Genomic DNA, 14,698 nt, shown 5'->3' with positions numbered 1-14,698 from the left:
AAGTCCTTGACTAGTGTAAGCACTACTTAGCAACAACTAAAACATGGGTGTGTTATCAACATTGTTCTCACCCTAAATCCAAAACGCAGCACTGTACCAGCTACTAGGAAGAAAATTAACTCTATCCCTGCCAAAACCAGGACATGTTTCATCTAGTTTTCTAGAGAAAGCCTCTACTTCCTGCATACAATCAGGTTAAAAAAAAAAAATTAGATTTTCTATTGTTCATCATCACTGTAATGACAGACGTCATATAAAAGCTATAATTACCTCAAACACACCAACAGCGATTCCTTGAGAGAAATAAGAGAACAATACACCCTATCATTCTTCTGTATAATAATCTAACTGCTCATTAAGCAGCATGCCAAATTCAACACCCTAGGGTTTAGCTGTGTCGGAGTGCTGACAGGAACACTTTTAAGTCCCTGGAGGAGCTTTTGCAGGTTGAATGCCCACCAATGCACTCATCTTCAAAGTCATCAACCAGAGAAACAAATTATGAATTTAACAGGAAGTCATATGAGAGATGAAACCCTACAGAAGAGGGATTTTTGGGGTTTTTTTCTGTGAACTGCACCCAACTGTTGAATTCCCTTTGGACAGTTCTAGAAAACCAAACATTTCCAGTGAAAAAAGATGGAAGATAAAAAGCAGTATTTTGTGGACAAGACCTTTTCCAAAAGAAATCCCCACATATAGTTTCACAGAGGAAAGCAAGCAGATTGGGGGGTCGGGCGTGCTGGACAACAATCCAGCTTTGCTAATGATGTTTTGTAAATTCTTGCATTTGTCATGCCTACGTAAGACAGTGATGTGTGTGCTAGATTTTCTGTGTAAATAGCAGGATATAAGAGCAAAGACTTGAATTACTGTTTTAAATTTGGACTAACTTGATCTATTTACATTTGACATTGGTAAAACTGATGCTTATCCATGAAAGCACAGCTGGAAGAACTGTCTTAAAGCGCACAGACTTACTTTATTTACAACTATTGTTTAAGAATATATTTTAAACCACAAAACAAAATTCACTGTGAAATTATTATTATACATTTCATTATGATATACATTAGCTGCATTTAAGTGGTTTAAAAACTTATCTGACAATTTGAAATACTCTATTAAGAGTACTGTCATACTAAATTAAGAACATCTGTCACACTAAAAACTTTAGACTTGACTACCATTAAAAAACAACACTGAAAACCAGCAACCCACGCACAAAAACACTAGGTGCTATCTAATGTTTATTTAGCATTGTACGAGGAAGAAATTCTGCCTTTTCTACTGGTCTGTTGCTACAGTGGACTTGTGCAATCCAAGCTCCTAGGAGAATTAGGAATGTTCCCCTCCAACCCCTCCCACTGATAAAGAAAACACATAACCATTGCAATTCTTACACGACATTTTTCATTATTAAAACTTAAAATTCTCCACGAAGGTAGTACTATTATAGTTTACACATAAAAACAACCAGCACAGTATGAACAAAGTAGTGTTGTTCAGCTGGATCTTGCATGACGATGAATAAATTATTAGACAAACAGGACTGCCTTTACACAAAAAAATCAGAATAATTTTCCAATAATTGAACTAAATGCCTTTAAGCGTTTACAGATACATTTTTTAGCATTACATAAACAAATCATACTCTTAAAAATTTGTGTGACGGTTTTTTCCATTTCAGCATTTTTCTCCTCAGAGGAAGAGTTAGGTTGCTTGTTTCCAGTCTCTATCAGTATAGAAAAGGTTTACAAGATACTGCTTTGAAGGATGGCTAGCAGTTCCCAGATGCCTACCCTGTACTCACAGAAAGAGTACCTGGCACATCTAGTAGCTAAAATCCTGCACACGAAATTTAGAGTCACTATAGTTAATAGATAACTTAGTTAAAAGACCTTACACTGATTAGTCATAATTTTATTGTTGTTCTTAAATCACAGAAGAGAAATTCTATCAGTAACTTCAGGGTGATACTAACAGGTGTTACTGCTCAAGATGGAAAACAGTTCATGACTTAAAACTTAGTATCTTTAAATATCCCTGAAAATAGGTAGACCAACAGGAAACAGCAATGTTTTTTCAGTTACTTCTAAGTCAGTATAGATCAATTTTGCACTGAAATGACTGCATTTAACAATGACACAAGCTAACCTGAAGCTTATCCAGAAATGCAATGAGACAGATAGCCCCAACACAAAATGTAAATACCCTCCTCCATCCCATGCTTTACACGAGGCATCATGATTTCATTCAAAACAGAAGTAGGTCAGAGTGACAATGGGTTTCCATGTCTTTATACAGCACTATTACCACACAAAACCATAAAAAAATTGCACATCTTTTGTACTTCAAGCAAACAGTGGATTTTAAACTCAGTAGCTACTTATAATTGGCACAGTTTGTGGCACAGAATAATAAATATTTGCATAGACTGTGTTACAACAGTTTGAAAAAAATGGTAACTACTTAACAGCTTCTACTATAAATACTTCCCAGGCAGACCAGGAGCAACTCAGGCACGGTACTCCAGTCACTCTAAACACTTTTCAGAACGGATTGACTTGATGGTACTATTTAATACTATCTCTGACTGTTTAGATTTCACCAAAAATTGGTTAAGATCACTGACAGCACTGTGTTCATTTTGCTCTTACCTGCTGCATGACAGGTAGTAAAAAGTGTTATTTTACATGACCTCACCAGACACTTTTACCCCAGAACAGAAATCCGGCTCATTCCTGGTGATTTACAACTAAGGAGATTCACATCCTAGTGAATTATATACACTAACTGATATGTGAAGACAATACCATTTTTGAAAAGGCATTTTGAGCATCATATTAAAAACAAGCCACTCACTGTTCAAAATTTTACTTCTGGCTGCTGATTGCATACAATAATTGAAAAGCTCTGATATTTAAAATTCTAGGATTAGCAAGCCACAATTTTTTAACTTAGAAATCCTTCTGAGAATGAAAAGGGTAACTTCAGAAAATTGTTAAAAACGTAATTTCTTTACTGCTTACCTGGTGAGCCGTTTTGGTTGCAGTCGCTCTCCAAATTTCCTGAAAAAAGAAGAAGTTGCTAATTTAAAACAAAAGTGTTTAGTCATAATTTTACAGTGAAATACTATTCCAATTTTACAATTCTTGAAAATGTATTGGAATTTGGTGTCTTTTCTTTGTAGTTTCCTAGATAGATTACTGCTAAAATATCAACCACCTCCTTGCAACAGCTTTTCCCACAATAGCAGAGGCTTTTTTTATTTGGAACACTAGATAACTTTCTTTGCTAGTCACATTTACTTTCTCTCTGAATCACTTTTCAAAAGTTCAGATATCACAAGTATGTAAATAACTAGAAGATCTTTGCCATAGCATTGACCAGAAGTGCCAACAATTTCTATATGTTAATAACTGCTTTTTAACAGACTTATCTCTGAGTTGACAAATCACAGTGAATGCTTCCCATCAAGACAATTTCTCAGAAATCTGTTTTTCCTTAATGACTTCTTACAAAAAGGATGACAACGTATTTCATACGTGCCAGTACAGAATTATAAGAAAAATCTCTCTCATGGAATGTAGCCAAGCATGATCCAGAAATATCCTGCTATACACTTAACGTTTTTTAGCCATAAAGTGTTTTGACACAGCTATATTTCTTTCAGTGCTTTAACACTGTTCTTGAGAGACAGTACACTCTTTACACTAGGTTAAGACTTTCCACAAAAGTCTTTATTTACATAAGACAGTGAATTTACACAGGACAAACATTTTCATTAACAAAAACATTCTCAGAGTAAACCAAAATGGTCAGGTAAAAGACCTGAAAAAAGGAAGGCCATACCCAGCAATGTACATCTGCTCAACCTGGTAAGGAAGTATAACCACAAGCTAAAATGAGGACACAGAGGGAAGAGAGGGGAGGAGAAAAAAAAACCAAACCAAACCAAAACAAAACCACTGAGGCATAAGCGATTGTGCTTCTGCTGCCAGTGTTCATAAATATCTCTATGACTTGCCGAACTCTTTGGTAAGTAGGCATATCTTTCCCTTTATGCTTCCTGGATAATGAAAAACCCCTCCCCTAATACTGCCCTACAACAGTGTTGGAGGCTCCCTAGGACAACAAGAATTTGATCGCTAAATGACATGACAAGAAATTCCCCTGTTCATGCAGTCGATCCGTCCTGAACTCTACAGCAACTGGTGGTGGAATGATTTGATACATTCCTATTTCATTTAAGTAATTCTAGAAATGTACAAAGTAAAAATACATAGCTATTGCCATTTATATAGTTGAGCCGAATAGCACTCTCCTGAAAAGACAGCGACAACAACATTCAGCAAATTTTGAAGTTATTTTTCAAGACTTGAGAAATTAGACTTCTAAAGTACTGGTAGTCCACTCTATGTAGAGGAATTGAATAAGCAAGTGAAGCCAAATTATTTTTTTCTGTTTAAACAATGAAATCAAAACTTACTTTTCCGACCAGACATAAGTTCCTTTCACGTTTTACTTTGTTGTTGTTAGTATACTGTTCACTTGTTTGGCTTTGTTTTAATTTTAAATGAAACAATGAAACTAAAATTCTTGCTGCAAGATTTGTTTCTATATATTTTAAGTTTCGAGGTCTATTGGATACATACTTCATTTATATTTTTCTCTGTGGTATGTATCACTACATTGATATTTGTAATGCCAAAAGGTAACTAGAAAACCCAAACAGCTTTGCAGTTTGGCAGCAGGGAAGTTATATCCCAAAGCCTTTCTGCTTCTACCACTTATCTTTTCAGGATCTGCCTAGCTTCATCTCCCGAGCACGCCCTGTGCCTCTGATTTTCCCTGGATAACAGTGTGAGTAGGCGTGCATATCCCACCCCCCTTCCCCCAGTACTATCTATGCAGTTACTGCTCTCCCCTGAAGACCTAGGATCATTGTATCTGGCAGAGGATTCACCTGTCTGTGCCTCACAACTAGACAACAGATTACCTTTAAGCAATAATCTACAGACAAACAACATCACTATAGATTAGCTCCCTGATTTTGAGTAGAACTACAGTCTTTGTTTCAATCCCTCTGCACATTTTAATTCACCATGAAAAAAATTGAGGTGCCTATTTTGGAGCAAAGGAGGCATCAAGCACACCACACTTGCTTGTACTGTGGCCAACAGATCCAGTCCAAGATGAGGACACTAGTGTATCAGAAACTGCATTAACACAGAAAACCTCCCAGACAAAATCTTACACTCCCCTAAGGCAACATCTACCCATGCAGAACTCTGGAACGCAGCAGATACATTCCCCTTGCACGTATGCTTATTGCTGCCTAAAAAGAGCTTTATTAACAAGGCATCTACACAAAACAGTTGCAATTACGTAAAGAAATAAAGCCCACCTTTTTCTTTAGTCAAATCCTGAATATACAGCACAGGAAAAAGTACCAAAATCCCCATTCTTCAGAGGCAGACCTGAAGCACTGAGTCGCTCTAGAGATGCACAGCGTAAACTCTGATCATCTGATGCTCAGTGCAGTACCTTTATAAATCACATGCCAGCTTTCCCTAGCCTCCTCCATCCAAAATAAAGTTAATGTCACTGTAATCAACTTGTGAACACGTATAAATGCTACCCTTAGCAACATGAACCTTCCAAAGAGATGATGCATAATTCTATGCATCATTTGGTAGATCTGGTAGATCTTTTATTATTCTTTCAATATACATTAGAGGGAGAGGTAGAATAAGAAGAAATTACATATTCACATTTACTTACTGTAAGTCAAATTTTTTACTATCTCTAAATTAAATTCAGCTACTTTTTCCTCGATAATGTCCTCTTGACAGATGACTGATGGTTATGTACCCTAGCCTTGGTGTCAATGAACAGCACTTTCCTGTACCACCCCAAAATCATTCCAAAGATCCCATAAATGTTCTTCAGAGCTAAGAACTCTATGACTTAACCTACAAACCACTTAGATTAGTAGACATTTTCACAGGGATAACTATATTTTAGGAAAAATTAATGAGACTTGTACAGGAATGCTATAAATCATACTATTTAAATAAGTGACCAATATGTACATGAATAAGGTTGACTGACATTGCATTCTTACACATCCTGTAAAAAACCTCCCTAGCTCAATAGCAAGAGTCAAAGAAGTTAGAATTCAAGAATGATTAAGAATGGAATAGGAAACACAGACATTACCATGTCATAGCATTATTCTGCCACACCCCCACAATTCTGAAAACTGCCTGAAGTTCACTGAAAACGTAGCGGAAAAAAGCTATCTCAGAGTAATAAAAGATACCACAAAAGTCAATATGGGTGATCAACAGTTTTCATATGCAATTGGCTAAAACTCTTTAGCCTTTAGTGAGAGTGAGAGCATGAGGAAGAAGTGACAAACAGAGGCAAAGACCTAAGAGACTAATAAAAGATATGCAAAATGTGAAAAGGAGATGGTTATTCTCTCTCACAAACACAGGAATTAGGAAATATATCTAATATCTGAAAATTTCATTTTAGAATAAAAAAAAAATTTCCGTGCTCTACAAACACTGTTATAACTAAGTTGTGAAACATATTGCTAGAGGATATCGTGGAGGCTGAAAGCACAAATGGACTCAAAAGATTAAATGAAAGTCTGGTACAGGACTCCATCAGCTTCCATTCAGCATGACCTATTTTTTACAACCTTGTTCTCAGGAAAACCTAAACCACATTCTACCAGCAGCAAAGAAGTTACCGGGAGTTAAAAAAAAACAGTCTACATTTACCCTGTCTTTCATATTCTTTCCTTAATTGTCCATTAGCAGGCACAGTCCAGTATATATACTCCCATGAACCTGATATATTCCACAGCAGCAATTGCATCCAGGATGTCAGATTTTCAGTCACATTGCAAAACTCAAGATATACAAAAAAAGACATGAAAATTTAAAAAAAAAAAAAGGCATCACATGTATTTCATTTAACAGTTCATCTGGTTTACTCTTTCCATATGTTTGCAACTGGATGTAGATACTTGTATTGACAATGCAACCTGAAGTACAAAAACATCAGTAACTACCACGTAGAAGAAAAGACTAAGAGGCTTTTTAATTTTTCTGATATTAAGACAGCCCATTTGAAAGTGCAAGAAACACATTATCAATGGTTTTGTACTAAATGACAGATGTTGTACAAGCTATGATTGCTGTTATTTCAAACTTTCGTATTTGACTGACATGTTGAAAAATGAACCAGTTCAGACATTTCAAGGTTACCTGTCAGAGATGACAGAGACCGCAACATTTTTCTTGCATAAGTTCTCCCTGGATTTCACTGTTCTGGAATTTCTTTTTATATTCAGTATTTCTTTTCCTCCTCTTGTTTACATCTTGAAAATATGCAGATTGATGGATAACAAATATACAGGAGAGGAAACTAAAAATGTGTCATAGTTCTATTCCTATAGTGGTTATTAAACAAGCTAAATATATATAATTTGAAATCTTAATTATAAGTTATATAACATTATATCTGAATGCTCTCCAAGTTCCTTTCCTTTCCTGTTTTTGTTATCTTACTATCCAAGACTAAGCGCCATTTCAGGTGTATGTATTGGAATTCTGGACATACAGTCAAGTTACCGTTTCAATTCACAAAACTAATTCAGTGCAAACTGTATTTTATTAGTATTTCCCTAACACACTGCACTGCAAACATGAGTGTAAGCATTAGTCACACCATAATCACTTGCTGTTGCAGCAAGTTACACTTGTTCTAACAACTCTTTTCCCAGTCTGTAGGAATAACTTTTCTCCCACATCATGTCCCAAGTCATTCTTCTTTTCAAGTCCATCCTTTTTATTTAGCAAGTCCCAGTTCGCCATTCAAACTTCTTTTCCCCATTCACAGAATGGGAAGTGAACTTACTCTTTTTTTTACCTCTTTACTGCCCATCAAGTAATGAACAAGTGCGCTAACATTAATTTTACAAGTACACTAACTAGCTTTGCTCAAACTTTTAATATTCTCAGGTTAGGTGAAAACATGACACAACATATAGGGTAAGTTTCAAACGTTTTCAGAAAATAGCAGAATGCCAAATCCTATTTGGAATTCCTAGCTCAGATACAATATGTACTATACTATAGTTTTCTATGGCTGCAGGAGCATGAATTTCCACTGTTTCCAGCACCTACAAAGGAGCACAAAGACAAAGAAACTCCACTTATTATATGCCTCTACTGTAAGTACCAAACTTTTTTTCTGTTATACAATCTTACTTTCTGGAGATAAACATAACTGTTTGACTGAATATTTTTTTCAATGGTTCTATGTGTGAAGTCAACTTTGGAAGGAAAAATAAATAAATTAAAATTAACCGAGGCGGTTTTGCCATTTGCAAGAACAAAATTACTAAATATATATATGTAAAAAAAAAAATAATCACATGCTGTCCCATTCTCAACTTTAACTGAAAATCTGTGGTCACTAAACTGCTCTAGCATCCTCCTCCCTGGAATATGAACTTCAAATTTTTCCGGTATTGGCCTTCAGCCAAGAGCATCCTTTTTACAGTCCCTGAGAAAGTCCATTCACCTTTATTTACCAAGCACAGAAGCCTTAAAACAATATTTCCACAACATTCAAATAGAGGCAAACTTTAGCAATTTGCCTTAAGAATTCTATCTTCACTTGGCCTATAGACTGACAAAATTTTTGGCATCCAGTAGGAATAGCATGGATCTTTCTGTAAATAATGCTCTCCAGAAAGGCAAAAAGCAAAAGAGAGTTGTCAAATTTGAATACAGTAGGAATAACAGCTGAGCAGAAAGCAAGCCTGTTGGAGGGGCCAACACGAGGGGAATAGCAGGAAGGGTGAGGACTGAGAATGGGAAGACATGAGTGGCAAACTAAGACTTGCTAGGTGAGAAGAATGGGCCTGAGAACTTTATGGGAGATGAGGCACCAGAAAAGCCTGTGGCAAGGCAAAACATTCAGATTTAACCCCAGAATATACAAAGACTAGTACAAATACGCTACAGTTACTGTTTTCTCTGTTGACTTTTTTTGTGACAGAAGTTTTCATGGTGTCTTAAAAATTTCAACACTGAAAATAAAAGCAAAATACTTGCCTTACCCTGAAGAATCCAAAAACATATTATAGCAGATATCCCTGTGTTGAGATCTGAGTTGAAATCTCTATTTTCTTTTTGCCTTACACAAGCATGAAGAGATCATCATGGGTGTTGGGGGCTAAGCCCGATAGGCAGCTAAGCACCACACAGCCGCTTACTCCCCCACCCGCCATCAGACGGGTGAAGAAAAAAAAGCATGAGTAAAAAGCAAGAAAATTTGTAGGTAGAGATAAAAATTGTTTAACAAAGGAGAAGTGGAAGAAGAGAGAAACAAAACAAAACAAGCCAATCACTCACCACACAAGCCAATCACTCACCACCTCCCACAGGTAGACCAATGCCCAGCCAATTCCCAAGCAAAAGCTGGGCAACCTCTCTAAACTCCCCTCCTCTCCATTTTATTGCTGAGCATGACATTATATGGCATGGAATAGCTCTTTGGTTAGTTCGGGTCATCTGCCTGGTTCTGTCCCCTCCCAATGTCTTGTGCACCCCCCAATCACTGTGGGGGGACGGACACGGGGCAGAGTGAGAAATCAAGAAGGCCTTGACGCTGTGCAAACACTGTTCAGTGAGAGCTAAAACATTAGTGTGTTATCAGCACTGTTTTGATCACAAAGAACACAGCACCACACCAGCTGCTATGAAGAAAATTAACTCCATCCCAGCCAGACCCAGTACGATGAGAAAACTAGAGAAAAACCGATGCTTTCTACATGGGAAGCAAGTGCCGGATTTTGAAAAGGCACAGAGTGCCTGTTCATTGGAAAAGTTTCACTCCCAAACATCCGACTGTCAAATCATTTCCAACTGGACCTACACACTTGGTGCTTTTGACTGATTTAGCAAGGGCCTAACATTTTTCCTGAATAGCGAAACCAATTCTTTATTAGTCCAGTTACATGATAGCACATATCACAGTATTTGCTGCAGAACATGTTAGAGGAACTCTTTAATAAACTACAAGAGATGACTGTAATACCTCAGTATGGATTCTGGAAACAATCCCCAGACAAGTGCTCAGAAGGAAACTTCCCTGGAAGGAAGTTATCCCGTAACTGTTCAGTGCAATCATTCCAGCTCCTTCTCCTGAAGCACAAACCTCTCAACATTGTCAGAAATAAGATACGGCAATCACTAATCCAGGGCAGTATAAGACCCGGAGACTGACTGAGTGGCAAGTCCCACTTGACTTAAACAAAGCTGTCAAATAAATAGGTTTCGAGACAAATACAGTGTGCTTCACATAGGCTTACTAAGGGATAGAGATGATTAAGAATACTGAATTAAACACAGAATAGAGTGACTGAAGAAAGTTTTTACTTCCTCAGAGGTGGTCTGAGGGAAACAATGCTTGAAACGGGAGGAGTCTAATGAAGAGAATTTCAGATTTTTATATAATCTCTAGAGAAGTTCAGGATACACTATGCAATTCAATTCAGAAAGAAAGAACTTAAGAAATTCCAACCTCTGCTCTCCACCAATATGAAGTGACAAAGAAGTTTGGTGAGAGGTTGAAGTGAAGTTCCAACGTTTCTAATATCTACCCAATAGCTGGTATACCAAAAGCCATTAAGTGTGACGGGTTGGGGAGGGAGAAATACTGCCATTTCAACTACTAGATGTATATTGTAGTTAGGAGCGTAGCAAAAGAAAACTCTGTGCTTCGCTTAATCCCAGTTCTAAAAACACGGTCAACTGTCAAATGCAACCTTCTCCTAGACCTCTTACATAGCCATGAAACTTGTGAAAAAATGTGAAGAGTTTGGGGTTGGGCAGTGAGACAAAAGCCTTTTAAAGAAAGAAATTAAAATAAGACAAGTCATTTACAGGTATTTTTTATCATTCTCCCTCAACTTTAAAACAACTGCTACATACATTTGAAAGAGTTTCTAGCTTTCCAGATAAGTTCAGCCTTTAGCACAAGATGACCCTTGTCATAACAGGACCTATTGTTTCTACCATAAGAGACAAAAATACTTTTCAAAGAATTCATTTCAAGTTGCTATGTGAAAAGTTATCACAAACCTATTAAACGTGGTATACTACAAGCTCACCAGCATGTGAGCTCACTAGGTTTGCCTACTGAGGTTAGGAAAGTGAAATACTAGGTTTTCTAGTTTGAGGTTTTATATAAAAGTATTCCTTTTCAGCTGTTAACAGAGACATCATCTGAGAAAAGCTGAAAGAGATGGATTCAAGTAGTATCCTGGGACTCTGTTTTCTCTCTTTCTTTTAATCCTCTATCCTCTGCCCATTTCCAGCTTCAATTTGCTTACCATAGACAAATTAGTGAGGAACTGAAGCAGCACTGAGGAAAGTTCATACTCATGGATTTTAAACATGCTTAAAATTATCAAAGCCAACATATATACAACAATGCCCATGTACAGGACACATTGAATAGTTCTCAGGAGCTATCCCTTAATCTTCCATTTGTTGAAAACATGTCATACAGGTTAAGTAGTATACTGCAACCTACATGGTAAGACTCAGCTACTCCACATCAGCCTTGTTTTGTTTTTGCAGATTTCTACATTTAGAATAACATCTTACATCAACAGTAAAAGCAAAGCAGCAGATGTATGTTTTAAAACACAGGAATTTTCTGTTACTGTAAGCATATTTTCCTGTGCACAGATTTCTGTGAAGACAAGATGCAAATACTGAAAATATTTCTGTGCATTCACCTACACAACCATATTCTCTTACAAACATTTTAGAACACAACTCCCAAGGGAAAAGATCATCTACCACTAGGAAACATTATCCCATCTGGTGGTTTCACAGACACAAAGAGAATTCCTACGTATTAAAAAATGGCCATTTATGATCCGGCATGAGCTGGCATATAAAAAAAGACCACAAAATTTCATGCAGTGGTTTCTGCTATGATTAGTCTCTGAAATACACATTAAATGTAGCTGTTGATTCACATTACTTTTAATATTTGTTTGCTGTTGAAGATAACTGATGCATTTGATTTCTATAAGTGTGCCTTATTCCACACAGATATCCTTTATTTTTTAAATGAAGCTGAAAATAGGGCACTGTTATGATTTGCCAATGGTAAAAATGCGGAGCTCAAAAAAAGCAATGTTCTACAGGTTTAACACATGATTAAAAAACCAAAACACCTAAAGGACACAATTTCTAAGAGACTAATGCAAAAGACATATAATTGGATATATGAATTCAGTTAAGATGGAAGTAAACACAAGCAATTGGTATTACTTATGCTCAAATAAAACATTTCACATTTATGTTTTCCATGGATGAGGATATTGAATAAATGAACCATACAAATGGCTAAAACAAAGGCCTTCAGAAGGAAAATTTTATGTTCTCCAAAACAAAAATGGATTCAATATCCACAGGTCTGATCATTAGGGGAAACAGTTGTACTGCCAGTAACATCCAGCACTAAACAACCACCACACTGGAAACACAAACTAAAGGGCAAGAACTAAACTAAACAAACATATTGTCAAAAGAAAGGACAGGTGATGAAGTCATTCCTCTCTCATCCACTCTATACTCCACAGCCTACGATTCCACACAACCTTAATTCTTCACAAAGTTCTGAGCAGATTTACTTTTCTCAGGCTACCCACCTCCATGTCCCACACGTTTTTTCTGTGGCCTCCACTGATCTTTATAGTTGTAACTTAATGCCATACAGCCTAATATGACCCAACCTACACTGTGAGTGTCCCTAATACTGTGGCGTTATCTGTGTAGCATCTTAGAGAAAGGAGTTTTTAAATCCTTAGACTACTCATGCCCTAAACCTTTTATGGTCTTCTACTATTTCCTTTCACTTAGCAGAACCACAGAAGCTGTTGCTGTGCTACTTCCTCAATAAAAATACCACTGTGGCCATTACTCAGTTCTATGAAAGGTGTAGAAGACACTGAAAATTATGTAGATCCATTACTTTGCAGTGATACATGTATCTTAGGAGCGTTTGGTTTTTTTTTTGCTATGAACATACTTAGGTTTATGTAATATGACATATGCAACTAAATACACAGATAAATGATCCATTTCAGAGGCTCTTTTTTCTGTATCACACACCTGAGGTATGGAAACTGCTGAAGAAATTACACCTATCTCCCCTGTCACTCCCTCCAGGTGCAACTGCGTTCGTAAGCATGATCCTCTAGAGCTGATGAAGTCAGCAAAATTACAGTGTCCAGATCACCCATCACGCTGCAGGCTGGTTCATCATTCAGGATGAACACATGCACTAACAGAGTCACATGCAGTCATCAGCTCACTCTCACTTTCGCCTGCCAGCAGCACTTAGGCCCTGATTCTCATTAGGGTGTCTACTGTAATAAATATTGCTGTAAAGACTTTGTCCTGAAGATCAGTTGAACTAAAAGCTAACCGATTTTAAAAAATACAGTTTTCATACCCACACATGACATACAAAGAGCTAACCTCAGCCAATCTGCTTTGAAATACTGCTGACCCAATATACCCTCTTTCTTATCCATCCTACAAAAGGAGATAAAATTAATTAAAACCTCACCAATCAAGAATGTCTAAGGGACATGAACAATGCTAGCATTTGTCCTACTCCTAAAGTCCTTTTCTCCCCTCGAAAGAGCGAGTGATGGGTGGTCCAACTGCACTGTGGCCCTTTGGAAGTAGGGGGCACAGCAGCCCCTGAAATCACAAAACCAGAAAGTTTTTGATCGATACACAAAACATTCCCTCTCTCCAAGGAAAAAAAAAAAGAAAAAAAAAAAAGACCCACCTGCTCCAGGGTGAATGCCACCAACAATGCACTATCACATCTTTGTACTGCATGCTCCTGTACTGCTCCAGCCTATATTTAAAGAATTTAAGTCCTCCAGCACAGGGAACATGTTACGTGTTTGAAACAAGTCTTCTACTGTACAGCACTATATACACTTTTGGCACTATATCAAATAATACTGACATAAATACAATAGAAAAAGCTCTGCTTCATTTAGTCACGCCCTCTCACTGGAAGTCACTGGTTCAATTAGAAACTCCCTCTCCCTTTTCTGACCTGCTTTCATCCTCCCACATTGCTTTCATTATTGTCCTCTCTTTTTTCCAATCCCCAGAAAATCACAGAACCACAACTGCAATTTAAATACAGCTTGCACCGTATCAGTAAATAGGCTCACTTCTAAACAACTTACAGAAGTGAACAAATTCACTTCTTTGTACTAGTCTACCTACATTTGGAAAAAAACTTCATCCAGTAAATCACTATACTTGCACATGATTCTAAAAATCAAAGGTTAGTCCAAAATGGACATAATTTTAATCCAGACAGAACTCACACAACTCTGCCACGCTAAGTAAGGCAAGAAAGTCAATAAGGTCAGCTTATTTAAGAACAAGAAAGTGCCTAAACATATATCTGGAGATGTGTTCCCTGCTTTTGCTTTTTGCTGTAGGTACCTGCTGCAAGAAGCTACAGTAGCCCAAAGATCTCAAGTATACCAAAGAACTTGGATGTTATCAACTTAAAGCATGCCATTAAAATGTTAGAATGGTGTAGAATGTGA

The 14,698-nt window shown here is 37.1% G+C and overlaps 1 protein-coding gene across 1 annotated transcript in view; it reads right to left on the bottom strand.

The window, feature by feature from the left end:
• Positions 1 to 3,070, bottom strand: part of RBPJ (recombination signal binding protein for immunoglobulin kappa J region) — a 33,026-nt gene extending 29,956 nt beyond the window's left edge. The window contains exon 1 of the mRNA XM_009272298.2: positions 3,033 to 3,070. The gene's annotated coding sequence lies outside the window, so the exon portion shown is untranslated. The remainder of the gene's footprint in view (positions 1 to 3,032) is intronic.
• Between the last annotated feature and the right edge of the window lie 11,628 nt (positions 3,071 to 14,698).

Source organism: Aptenodytes forsteri, unplaced genomic scaffold (genome assembly GCF_000699145.1).
Source record: "Aptenodytes forsteri isolate BGI_AS27 unplaced genomic scaffold, ASM69914v1 Scaffold333, whole genome shotgun sequence".
Taxonomy (NCBI): domain Eukaryota; kingdom Metazoa; phylum Chordata; class Aves; order Sphenisciformes; family Spheniscidae; genus Aptenodytes; species Aptenodytes forsteri.
The sequence above is the reverse complement of the archived record's forward strand: the minus strand, read 5'-3'. Positions and strand labels throughout refer to the sequence as shown.